Source organism: Buteo buteo, chromosome 12 (genome assembly GCF_964188355.1).
Source record: "Buteo buteo chromosome 12, bButBut1.hap1.1, whole genome shotgun sequence".
Classification (NCBI taxonomy): Eukaryota; Metazoa; Chordata; class Aves; order Accipitriformes; family Accipitridae; genus Buteo; species Buteo buteo.
The window spans coordinates 26,860,515-26,874,389 of NC_134182.1; the positions used below are offsets into that span (position 1 = coordinate 26,860,515).

General features: G+C 43.9%; 1 pseudogene; it reads right to left on the reverse strand.

The window, feature by feature from the left end:
• LOC142038097 (TOG array regulator of axonemal microtubules protein 2-like) overlaps positions 1 to 13,875 on the reverse strand; it is a 44,776-nt pseudogene that overhangs the window by 7,499 nt on the left and 23,402 nt on the right.

Genomic DNA, 13,875 nt, shown 5'->3' on the forward strand with positions numbered 1-13,875 from the left:
AGGCCCTTTTACATTCGCTGTGGCTAAACATGCCCTTTTGAGATTCATAAGGAAGAAGCAAAGTGTATTAAGCCTTGGATTACAAGATGCTGGCATAATTAGCAGTGGATTTAGCCCTAATTGAAGCAAGGCTATAAATGGTCTTTTCTAGTATATATTGAGATTATAATTTTTTCCATTCCTTGGCTATTGCTGGACATAGCAAGCTACTATTATAAATCAATTATCAGCTTCATTTGCGGTGTGTCGGACACTGCTGATACAGAAATAGACTTGTTTGCACATCCTGAAACGCTCAGAGTCCAACGTCATATCTGCAATACAGGCAGGGAGCCTCAGTAGGTTGGGCTGAACTGCCCGCTTCTGCCTCTCTGCCCCCAAATCCTGCCTTGCACAAAATCCTTGCCTGTAATATGTGTGTTGAGTTTTCATCTACGCTATGAGCCCCAGGCTCTGCAGAATTCAGCCTCAAAAGTTTCCAACAGGAAAACAAGAATCCCATGATGACAAAACAAACTGATCCTCAGAAACACCTGTTGCCACAATTTTTTCTAAAGGATGGTTGTTCGCTTTAGAAAAGGGACCTCTTACAGACCTCCATGGCCTTTACTGTACTGTCCTTCAAAGAGAGGAGCCAGCCAGGGTATTTTTAGCCCCTCTCTTTCCTGGAGGTGGGTCCCAATATGCCCCAGTGAGATCTCAGCGCTGGAGCCCAAGCACCATCCTCATCTCACACACTGCATGCCTCTGCAGCAGCCAGGCAAACCCCTGCCAAATACACCTACTATGTGTATTTTGCAGGACGGACAAGCTTGGGACCTTCTAGTGTTTGATGAGCTACTGCACTGTCTATTCAGAGGCATTTCTTCTAAGTATTGCCTCTGAAGGCTTCTTGACTTAGCAGTGGAAATTAGCTGAAGCAAGTGATACCTGAGAGATATTCTGTGACATCCAGCAGAGCTTGGCCACTGAGGAAACGCACTGGCTGGGCCAAGGCTTGCAGCAGCAATGCGTTATCTGAAAGAGAAACATTTCTTTCTACTCACTCTTCTGAGGTTATAAAGAAAAAGGGGGGGGGGGGGGTAGGGGCGGCAGAGGTAACTGCATTTTTTAAATAAAATTCTGCCATTTTCTCAGTGCTTTTCTTCTTCTTTCCTTCAGGCCTACTTGGGAGGATTTAAAATTCAAAAAGAAAAGCTCTAATTTCACATTTGTAAATACAAAGTTGACTGCTGCACAAGGAACTGTGTTAAACATGTCACATCAGGGCCCTCAAAATTTAAATCACATGTAAGCAGTGAAAAGGTTGTGCGTGCTGGAGCTTTGCAGAAGTGACGTCCTCCCTCGTCTAAGGAAAAGGGTGAGAAGGCTCAAAAGTCCACACATCCGTTCACATTTTAAGGATAAACTACTGTTAAATCTTTAAGTTACCTGTTGGAATCTACAGACAAGATTCCAAGTTACTCTTACAAGAGAGAATTACTGCTCATTGCCAACACCATCCACTCTTGGGGGCTCTTGTAACATCTCTGAAATCAGATCTTGGCAGACAGACTGGAAAACGAACTGATTTCCCAATACTTGACAGTCATATGTATTTTAGTTTTTCCTATGCTGTCTGTTGTTGATTTAGGGTCTTGTTTTAACTTATAAACTGTTGCCTGGCTTGTTCTGCAAGCCTCCAGTCTTACCACTTTGATAAGTCCAGCAAAGCTTTTCTCAGAGGCAGAATGCACGTGGGATGCGATACGATACCTCATGATGTCACCAGGAGTGGCACCGATAAAGCAGGCAACGTACTTCTTTGTGAACCACGACAGAGCTAAATCCTGAAGTGGTTTTAAGTAGCACTGTGCTATTAAGTGCTCCTTTTCACATGAGATACAAAAAGGAAGTCCCTAATGATCTTCTTGGAAGTGTGCAGTAAAGAACTGATCCCGCTATCCTAATTAAGCTTCTGCTTTGGTAATTACACTCTTCTCATCCACCTTTTTAAACAGACACTTCACTTTTTGCCTCACACTCTTGCAGTATTGGCAGACCCTGTTTCATACGTGCTGTTCCTCCCCAGAGAGTTAACTTACAGCTGCTGCTTTGAAAAAAACACCCTGAGATCTGGAGATGTTGAAGGAGCACAAAATGTTAATTAATCATTAAGATCAGTATCTACACAGATTTTCAGGGGAACACTTGGGGTTTGGGTGGGTGAGGGAGAACTGGTTGTTTGCTTGGTTTTTAGGAATCTAAGTGTATAGGCACTATTCACCTTTCAAGTTAAGGGTTTCAAATGCCCTGTGCATTTTGAAACAGTAAAGCTGGAGTCGATAACAAGTTTACCCAACCATTACTTTAGCTGCCTTGAGAGACCTAAAGGCAGAGGAGCTTTTAATGGCTGTTAGAGAAAACAAGGCAGCAGGCAGTTCAATTCTTATTAATTCAGCTTTAATTCTTTGCACTACATATTAGCTGAACCTGTTGGCCACAGGACACACACCCCAGCATTTGCAATACAAGCAAAAGAAGAATCTGCTTCTCTGCGCTCTCGTTTGCACTGTGGTCACCTCTTTGCTATGTAAACACCTACAGGGGAAATTTCCCTTCCCCTCTTGCAGAGGGCTGGTTCCTCTGGGAGCTACTCGGGCTGCTGGCCTCACTCCACACCCTAGTGTCAGGCAGCGGCCATCTGAATGGCATTTCTTTCAAGACAGAGGACAGGGTAGGACAGATGTCAGAGGAGAGCAAGATCTATGCCTTGGTCCCATTGCAGTCGGGCTTGATTTGCTGATTTGCCGCCATCTACAAGGTGGCTCCCTCGAGTGGGATTAGGGTCCCAGGTCACAGCTAATGAATGTGTGGGGCCTTCAGCTGAGGACGTCCAAGCCAATGTCAGGGTTAAGCTAAATAAATGATTCAGGCATTATTTGGAAGCAAATTAGTTTGTTGGTGGGTAGAATTTTTGTCTTGAGGATGGGGGGGATTTGTTTTGGGCTTGGGGTTTTTTTGTTTTGTTTTTACATCGAGTGATAAAGCAATTTCCTCACCAGCTTACATTTTTGCATGGATCATTAAAGGTGACAGATGAGGAAGTCTCACCTAAAACTCAGAATCTGAGGCATGTCAACACAGAGTCTTGGAGCAATACCTGGGCTCTTAGCTATGAAACTCAGTGGAGCAATGGGGCAAGACATTGTGCTCACTTACTCTAAGCTAGGAGCGTTGCACAATCCTTTAGAGTTCTTGGGGGGGGTTGTCATTTGCCACTTGATTTTAAATTGAAAAGGCAGACAATTTTAAAGCATGTGGGAAGGTTTCGCTCATGCATTTTTCCAGTAGACCCTTCCTTCCCCCACTAAAGCCCTAGGTGTTGAATTTTGAAATCTTTGTGACTCAGTTGCCTGTTTGAATTTTTGCAAATGTCCATAAAAATGAGCAGAACCAAAAAAATACATCCCACCCTGTTTGCTTGAACCTGTCTCTGGGTAAAGTCAGTGTGATGAGAGACAGATGTACCTCACTCCTGTTCTGACATCTGCGAGCATGGAAAATTTACAGGGATCTTTCAGAATTGGTGAGAGGGGAATGACAGAAAGCTACATACAAACCCCTGAAGGGATCTGTTTGCCCCATCCTCTATTAGCAGGATTCCGCAACTTTTCCCCAACCTTCTCCCAGGCACCACAAAAAATGCATAAGGGCCAAGAGCACTACAGGTCTCACACCCTTCTCCCCATTTCATGATCAGGAATAACCCTATACTTGGGACACAGAAAGGCAACAGGTCAGCAAATTCACTGAGTTTGCAAAGCAGCTGATGTGGAGAAAGTTGTTAATTTCCCTCTAAGACCTGCCTCTTCAACACTAAATTTTTCAGGCATATTCACCCAGTGCTGCATTTTCACAGCTGACATAAATCTGTGTGGCAAGGGCATTTACAGCAGACCTTGGCTATGTAGTTATTTGCTATAGCAATCTTGCCCTATGCAGAGCAACATGTGGAACAAGCCATCATTTACAGCTGGATTTATACCTGTTTGTTCTAAAGAAATGAACTTGGCAAATCATAAATTCCCTTTTTAAAAAAGAAGACAAAGAAGAAAGGTGGAAAATAGACAGGACTGGCTAATGCCTATAATGTAGAGCCTTCCAGGAAGCCGTACTGCAGCAGCTCTGATGGGCCAGTGTCCCTTCACACCAATAGCAAAGCAATTCATTTGGGAAGTAAAATCAGGCCCAAACAACCTCCAAAAACCCCTTTGTCCCTGAATTCTAGCAAAGTTGTACTCCAGGATTTATTGTTCAGCTCCTTCTGCACCAAAGCAGACAAGGAGCACAGAGCCAAAGGCTCCTGGGGCTTTGGGGAAATGCTGGTACATATTCAAGCCTGCCTGGGAACTGGTGCATAAAGACTGCACCACCACGGCTTCTGGTTACCCAGCTCACCAGTGACAGTTGGCAGGAATTCAGGTTCTTTGATATATAGCATAAATGACATGAACGATCTGCAAACCTGGAATCAAACACAGAATCCAAACACTTTATGTGGAACCCGCTTTTCTGTACATTTTAACCAGTGTAAGAAAGTCCTGGTGAACACTTTTATTGATGGCATTCATCTTTCCAAAACCAAACTCCTTGCATCTCTAAGTGCACACACACCAGCTCTCATCTCACATTTCAACAGAAATCAGAGCTGGAGTAAACAGCAGATGAAGAGCCCCAGGGACCAGAAACTTCTGGTCACAGCTGCAGCGATGACAGCAGTAACACAAGTATTGCCAGTGCGCTGCTGAATCTACAGCAGAAGATCAAGAGGGAAATTCAGGACTGGATTCATCTCGCCAAACTTTAAACACTTCACTGAGGTTTCAGTGGGTAGATGTAAACACCTACAGCAAGCTACACAGAGCAGCCTGAGTCTCTCTGCCTGATGGAAATGTGTGCAAAAAGAAAACCAGGCAACATCAACACCTCTCCACTAGATCCTTGCCGCTGGATCCTCCAGGGGATCCAGCTGCCTAAAACAAAGTGCATAAGAATAACCTACGAGTCACAGAGAACAACACTTTCCATAGACTTGGGTCTGGTTTTCAACTGTGTCCCCTGGCTGCAACCAACCCTACCAGCCCCTTCTTCACTTAAAGAGCCACCCAGTTGTCTGTCCTTGTACTCATTGTTGTGAATCATTAATATCAACCGTAAAACTAAGGTGAGACAAAAAAAAAACAACAACTTAGTATAATCCCATTCTATTTTACTCCCATCCTTTTACTTCTGCTTTTCTGACTCCCTTATTTTTAGGTTACTGCCTCCAAATTAAGGCAAATTTAAACCTGTGGCAGGTGAGGGGAAACAGGGAGCTAACTTCAGGACAGTATCTCCATATGCTTTTAAGAAATACATACTACCCACATGCATACAATCAGTTTCTAGAGCAGATCACAAGGAAATTATTCTGAATACGCTGACCAAAAAGTAGCTGTTAAAAGAAGTTTTGATGAACTGTAAAGACACTGATGCAGACTTCTGTAGTACTAGCCATGAAGGACCATGCCACTATATTTGCCAAGGCACAGCATGCAAACACAGTTTTTGGACTGCGATAAGGGATGGGCTGGAGCTGCGCTCTGTGGGGCAGGTGCCTCCAGCCGAAATGAGCCTGAGGATCCCTGAGAGCTTCAGCATGACCCTGGTAGGCAGCAGAACACATGCTGCACAACCTGCAGCAGGCCATATGGTTCAGGACACAGGGCAGATCGGGACCTCACCCTCTCCCTACTGCAGGTGCATATTTTACATCAACAGACATACTTGCAGCCCCATGCTCAAGCACCTAGAAAAGGGGACAATAATGGGCTCCTTTCCCTTCTGGAAGAAGGAAGCCAAGGCAATTCTAACCCCCCACACGTGAGACCTCCAGACTGACTATAGAACAAGCATTTCATCCTTCATCTGATCTCCACTGTGATCTTTCGTAACACAGTATCTTATTAAATTTAAGGTCTCAATCTTTAGATTCATAAGGACATTTTCACTGGGCTTTACATGGCTAAACTACTACCTAAAACTACAAAATGAGTAACTGAGTTCAAAGGTTTTCATATGGTAGTCAGCAAGGGACAGACACATCTGCTCAGGAGAGCTGCCACTGCCAGAGCGTGGAACAAAGCCCAGCGAGAGCAAAGAGCCTCCACCATCCTTCCCACCATGTGTTTCGAGGGAAAGGCACATTCCTTTCATCTTGTTTTAGTGGGTATAAACTTAACAGAACGCACATCTTAGAAATCCAATTCAATAAAAACAAAATGCATGCAGTTTCCCAGGAGGAAGAGGGAAAAACAGTCATGCCAGATGCTAGTCACTTCCCTCATGCTCTTCTGGCAGGAACTTAAAATAATCCCTATAATGTCTTCTCTACTGAGTTAATAATCAGACATAAGAGCCAGGTGATAAGCAGCATCCATTCAGCTGCAGATCACAACATGATACAACAGACTGGGATAGAAAGAATGCAGGCAGGACTTCATAAATATCTTGCAGCAGCTGGATATTTCCACAGACGACACCAGCTATCAATAGACTTGGTGTTCACTTGACTCTGAGACATAGAAGCCACAGTTGAGGAAAGTCAGTGTTAGAGGTCAGCCTTACCTAGGTGAGCAATGGATGCTTCCAGCACTTTCACAGCTGCAGCATAAATCCCTGAGCGTTTTGAGTTCAGGTTGTCAGTGACTGCTGCTACCAGAGGGACCAGCACTGGGTGTAAGGCATATTTGAGTATGGGCGTCATCAAAGCCAGCACCTCCAGCGCCTGCTGGTTCACTTTCTTGTTGCAATCCTGAAGTCTCAGGACAAAAATATCAAAAATCTGTTAAGAAAACAAACGACATGAAAGCTGGATTAAAACGTCTTTGTTTCAAGAGGGGATGTAGAAACAAGTACCCAGCAATGTAAAAGATGAATGTAATTCTTTCTGTCAGGTCAGCACTTGCTAGCACAATTTCACTGTTTTCCTGTGGGCTCCTCACTGTAGTGGTTGCACAACCTCATGCTGGTGGAAAAGATTTTCATATTTTATTAAGAGGTTTGGGTGGGGACAGGATAGTTCATATGCTGTTCTCTTTACCCACAAATAGTTAAATCAATCCCACATTATTAATGCAAAATAGTATCTTTGGTATAGAGGTATGAAAACAGGTATTTAAGATGGCCATTTTTCCATAAAGCTGTCTCAAGTACTGAGAGTAGTTTTCATTTTGCCAAAACTGTGACTGGATGAGATCCAGGTTTTGTTTTATCTGTCTCAGAACCTGCGTCTGGAGGAGTGCAGGGCTCTGATAAACTCTTCAGGATCCAGGCCATTTGTCTAGCTAACAGGTAGACTTCTGAAGTTTAATGTGCTGTGCAGTTCTCATGAGAGCAGGTTCAGTCCCTTGACAGCCACATTATCAGGTGCCATTTTTGGGAAAAGAGGAAAAAAGCAGCTGCTGGGAAGAGAAGGAAGAGAAGATCTGTCTCTAGCCACTTTCCTCCTCTTTCCAAAGAGAAAAAAGGACCCCTGGGAAGTGTGAGAACAGTCTTTCCTAAGCAGGAAGGGGATGAGGATGAAAGTGAATAGGCAGAGCTGTGTCCGTGCAAGGCAAGATAAAGTTTACAGGAGCATCCTTGAAAAAATAATATTTTATTTTTTTTTTAATCAGCCCAGCCTGATACTTCTCTTCCCCATTCCAACACATTCTTCTTCTAAAGAATAATTGCCAAGCTTTCAGTGGCTAGATTTCCTTTATTTCAACCTAACTGGTAGCAGGAGACAGCAGAAGCTACAGCAGCAGTAAACTGTCGTGATCTCATGAACAGCACCGATAGGCACCTGCCAGAGAAATACATCTGGACTGAAACTACTTGCCGTGAAGCCTGGAATTGAATTAAATTATTCTGGGTAAGAAGCGGCCAGCCTGTCCCAAACAACTAGTATGTAGTGCCAAGACACACTGAGTTAACTTTACTGGTACAGGTTTGGGAAGGGAGCTAATGGGAAAGGAGCAATAGAGATGCCCTGTATACCTGGACAATGTTAGTGGAGACGAACTGGGGGCTGCTTCTGCAGTGATCTAGGAGGAGGTCCACTCCCTCCATTCGTGTCTGGAACTCCGTGGCTGTCAGGAGCCTGGAAAGCTCCCTGAGCTGTTCAATTTCTTCCGCGGTCCGAAGTGATGTGCGACGGACTGTCTGACGGGGTAAGACGTGTACATCAGAGCCAGACCTCAAGCTGGAAAATAAAAACAAGGCAAGACCTTTTAGTGATAATGTCTTCAGTTAATTGTGAGGAAAACATCTTGAGGAGACTTCCTAATGACGTGATTTCAGCTAGATCCTATCTGAAAAACAACTTGGATCTCAGGACAATCGTTACCAGAGACAATTTGCAAGTAACATTATTGCTAGTGCTTACTCAGAAAAACCAAGGCACCAAGGATGGGATTCATCTCACTTATCTTCAGATGTCTTCCCAGGTACTCATCTAGCATCCCTTTGTGGGGAAAAATAGGCACTACTTCAAAGTTTAAATGTCTTTGGGCATTTGAATGGGAGGTGTCTGTATTATAAGGAAATTTCTTACTCTGGAGAAGTGTATCTACAACAGGTACGGGGATCTGGATAAATAGCTCAGATGCATCTGAACAGATGAATCCTACCCAGAGAAATTAAGGGGCATATCTGAAAGAATCCAGAGGCTCAGTAACAGAGATAAAAACAGAAGGCAGACATCCCACCACTACACTCACATTATTGCTTCCCTAGGGACTAGATCCACAGCTTAACAAACCTGATGGGAAAAATTCTCTTGAACCAACCTCTCTCTGCCATGAGCATGGGGAGATCCTAACTATGCTAATAAGAAGTGTGGTCACCTTCCTGCCACTACTGAGCACAACAGAGCTAAATAAATCCACTCTGTTATCAGAGAACAGGTACAAGTAGCTCTCCCACCGGCATGGGGAGACAGCAAGGACCAAATTCCTATCTTGAATGCTGACTGCAGCACAGGGGAAAAGAACATGCTGTCCATCAGCCAAGCAGTAATGGGTCTGAATGACATGAACAGCTACAGAAAAAGTCCACGTTGAGACATCTGTTGACCAGAACTGCTCAGGAATTGTCTTGCTGGTACTGTTTGAGGGACAGAAAGCCATGATTCAGTGAGGCCAAACCACATGTATCAAAAGTGCTATTTTGGGGAATGGCATCATGGTTCTAGACTGGGACTTCTCATCAAACCACCCATCTAAAAAAGACTCCACTCAGATAAGAATACCCTGATCGAAATTACTGGTCCAAAGTCAAACAGCAGAGACACGACCCTCTCACAGCCTCCACAACACTGTCCTTGCCACTGCACTGGATCTTCTGAGCTGCAACTGCTCGCTGTCTCTTCCTCTCTCTCAATTTTTCTAGAAAACCCTCCAGAGAACTTGTGTTCAGCATAATGCAGAAATAGACATTTTTTATCGTAGAAGATTTGTGGGGCAAGGAAACAATCTCTGGCACAGCTCATCTCCACCAGAAAGATTTTACTGAGGAAGAGACATGTAAAGCTTGTCATGCGCTTTGTCAGATATAACAGAAGTGCTCAGTACCCTCCATCAGAAGGCAAGTTGTCCTGGGACATCTTCAAGCCGTGGCTCCTAGACTTCCTGGTGTCCTTGACAGGTGGATATTCACATTTATGATCTTCTGTTCCCTAGATATATATAAAAAAAACATGAATCTATAGAAGATAAAATAGGAAATTACTTGTTTAAAACACAAGTTATAACCAGAATCACTGCTACCAAGAAAGGCTTAGGAAAACATTTCATAACTTAAAGAGGGAGACAGGCCAGAGATTCAGTGATGTCTACTATTTGTTTTCAATAACCCGAAGCAAGTTATAGGTGCTACTATACTGGGCAGCAGTAAAAAATCCTGAATTCATTATTCTTGAGCACAAATGGGAATAATACAAACTGGTAGGGAACAAGCTTTCTTAAAGGGAATAGCAGAAAACTTTTGGACTTTCTGGAGGTCCCACTGTGTTGGGAGTTGATTTGGTTCACACTTAACTCTCCCTATTCCTGCACAAAGGCACATTCCTTTCTAGAATGTAAATTAAGGGGGGGACACACGGACGGACCAAAACCCAAATAAAACAAACCAGGGATGAGTTTCCACTGGATGCTGAATTCACGAAGCTTCTTCCAGCTCCACAGTGCATGACAGCAGGGCAGTATTCCCAGAATACAGACAATATATGTACTAATTATGGTTGCCTTGCGCATCTTTTGTGTATTTGGAAGTTTTCTTGGCACTACTACTTCCTTCATCTGTTGCAAAGACTCTATTATCTTCAGAAGCACTATTCTCACTTCATTGCTTAATTGGGGGGGGGTGGGGGGAGTGTTGAGGTTTCTTATGCTTAAAGGTAAAACCATTTTCTCCTACTTCCCCTTCCTGTTTGTGGCTGATATTCAAAATACAGCCACTTTATTTCTAACCAAACTAGTTCGTTCACTGCCTGCAGATAAACAGGCTGAGGATCAACAGTTCATTCCCAGGAGCAAAATGATTCAGTGGAAGAAGAATGAGATAAAGAAAGAATAGGTATGTTTAATCTCATACTAGCAATCTCAGTACTTGCATATAGGAGACATTTCTCCTGCCAAGCACTTACTTGCTGCTTAACTGTTGCCATAACATCTTCCAAGTCACGTGAGGGGACAGACTGTTTCAAATACCTATCAAATTTTCGATGATTCATCAATATATTCATCATCTTCCGTCCATAACACCTAACGCAGGAAGGAGAGAAATGAATACAGACTACTACTGTTTTTTCTCCCTTGTGAATAAACAAAGGAAGTGTTAATAGAATAAGCTGATATTTTAAACTTATAATGTGCAATACATTCATGAGAAGGTATTACCCATTCAGCAAAGAGAGATATTTACCTCCACTTGTTGTCACTGCACAACACTGCCAGCTGAACACGAGAGGCAAGAAGAGAACACAGGGCAACAGGAAAATACAATTTCACTCTGAAATTGTGCGTATGCTTCTGTGGGATCGAAGGATCCCATGGGACGAGCAGAGCGTATCTCCTGCTTTGCTGTCATGGCTTATTTGCAGTGCCTTTCTGCTGTTGACAATAATTTACCTTTCTTTAACTGGCAGAGAAGCTAGGACAAATCGCCTCATGCTTACTATTTGTTTTCTATACTACATGTATGCACACGGGCAGCTAGCTGCTCATGTGTTCTTGGCATCTGTTAATGGGAATTTAAATTAATAATCAAAGTAAGGGGGTTTTTTGGTTGGTTGGTTGGTTTGGTTTTGCTACTATGGAACTACAGCTATCTTCAAGAGAAAATCTGGAGGTCGTTCAGCCACAGACAACAACATTATACAATGACTGGGAGGAAAAATTTGTGACTATCTTAGCTATATCTGAAGAAGAGGTTTAGAAAGACTGATTACATTGGTTAAAGACAGCTGGAATTTTTCTAGGACAGTCTTAGCCTTATCAGAAATATATGCTTGGGATCTTTCAGTGATGAACAGTGGCCAACGCTTCAGCTTGGCATTAAGCACATGAGACCAAACAAAATTGTTTGACTGACTAATCTGAGCTCAGCTGATCTGAGCAAAGAATCATTCAAGTCACAGGCATTTGGCAATGGTCATTCTTGCTGGACAACCTCATGTTACCCAGTACTGCCATTTCCCAAGACAACATTATCCACACTGTGAAGTAACTTTCTTAATATTTACTTCACCTTCCATTCTTTTGTGGTTTTATCATTAATAGCCAGACATCAAACAGTTTTCATATTTTAGGAGGTGAAATGAAGATCATCACCTTGTGTCCGGATGACAGTCCTGAGCAAGCTTCACCAGCGTGCTCACCAGTACCTCAGTACTGGCACGCGCGCCCGACAGGAGCTTCTCAGCTCCGATTCGCTCCATCACAGTCACTAGGTGTTTGGCCGCACACCTCCGCACCAGGACGTTGCGGTGCCTGAAACAAGAGAACAAACACTGGGGCAGAGGGAAAAGGAGGGCCAGAAGCACAGTCCTTGGTCACAGCATGCTCCCCATAATGGCTGGGGGAAGGAGGCATGTGTTCTTGCTGCAATTGTAGCCACCTGTAGAAGATTCTGTCCTCAGATAAACACAAAGTTGGCATTGTACAAAGAGACTACCCGCAAGGAAGAGGGAGGAATTTAATCTCCCTGGACTATCTGATACTCCATTTCTTTCCCAAAATTAACTCTGAGAAAGAGCGAAATGAAAGACAATTCATGCTGACTTGGCCGAGGGCTTCCCCTACACAGGCAGAGCTGCAGCAGGATTTAGGCTTATTTCACCCGTTTATCTCCAAATCAGCAGACCCTTGAAAAAAAACAAATGGGGGGAAAAGCCCTGTGGGGCACGAAGCCGCAGAATATCCAGCAATGCAGCCAGTTTGTTCTTTGGGGCAAGAGGTGCATTTGAATGTTTTACCCTTTTCAAAAGCTGAGGAAAAGGTAGCAGTCATTTTAGCCAGGTTGTCCTTTCTAGAAGGTGCCTGTTTGAAACTATCAGGCACAGCACTGCTATTTTAAGGCAGCATTTGCTTCAGCTATCCCATGGGAGCCAGCCTGTGAAGGCGCCTGTAAAGTGACTCACCATCTCAATGCTAACATGCAGCTTCAATGTGAATAGAAAGTGGAACTCTAAGGACATGAGAGTCAGACAGACTCCTCTCAGCAGGAGCTGTACCTGCTGAGCAGGCTGTGCCACACGCAGCGGGTTCTCCCCCACGTGCTCCATGTCCCAGCAATTAGCGTCTTTATTTCTCAAGTTAATGGCATAATGATGATGCATGTTTTTTCCCAGGGCCTCTGTGGTTAGCATGAAATATCAAAGGGCGCTCACTGCTGGAATTGCCATTGTCCCTCTTCCCACAAAGCCAGAAGGCTGTATCACCACCCTCTACAGGGACTTTCACTTCCCCATCATTTACCATATCTAGGCAATGTTGACAGACTGTGAGAACAAATAGGCTGCAGTAGGGCAGAACCAGACAACAAGAGAAAGGGAGTGAGGTTGATCAGAGAATCTAATCACCGAGTTCACAGAGGATGCAGGAGAAATGACCCTTCCCTCCCATCATTCCCCTTCTGCCTCCCATCCCTTCCCCCTACCACACAATTTAAGGTGAAGGCTATCACTAAGAGAAGAACGTACTGGACTCCAATAGCCATGAAAGCAGTCATTGCTCGTGCAGGAGTCACGGTCCCCACCATGATCCCCAGGGATCGATCGGCGGCTTTCTGAATGAACTCGTTGGAATCCCCCATCCTCTGGAGCAAGACCCGAGCAACCTCATCCACTTCGTGGTCCATGTGTTTCGTCACGGTCCTGAAGAGCTCTCCAAGAGTGCTGATTGCAAAGCGACACACCTTTGAGCGGAGGTTGTTCACCTGGGGAATTCATGAGGGGAAACGTAAGAATCACCTTGTAAAGAAAATCAGTTCCCCTAGACAAAAGTCCTAGGAAACAACAAGACTTCTTGCTGTGTCCAGGTGGAACATAAGAACATGGTAAGAGCAGAAGACTACAAGAACAAAACCACACTTACTCTGATACCAACTTCTTCTCTGGCCTCAGGCCCACTTATACAATACAATTTTAATGAGGCTGCAGGCTTAAAAATATTGTTTCACCTAGAACAAATTGTGCTACTCAGCCATAACGTACACTGCTTTGATTTTAGGCCCTTTTACTGAAAACAAACAAACAAACAACAAAATTAAAGCAAGGGCTGTTCTTAAACTATAAAGGTGCAATTCATAAAG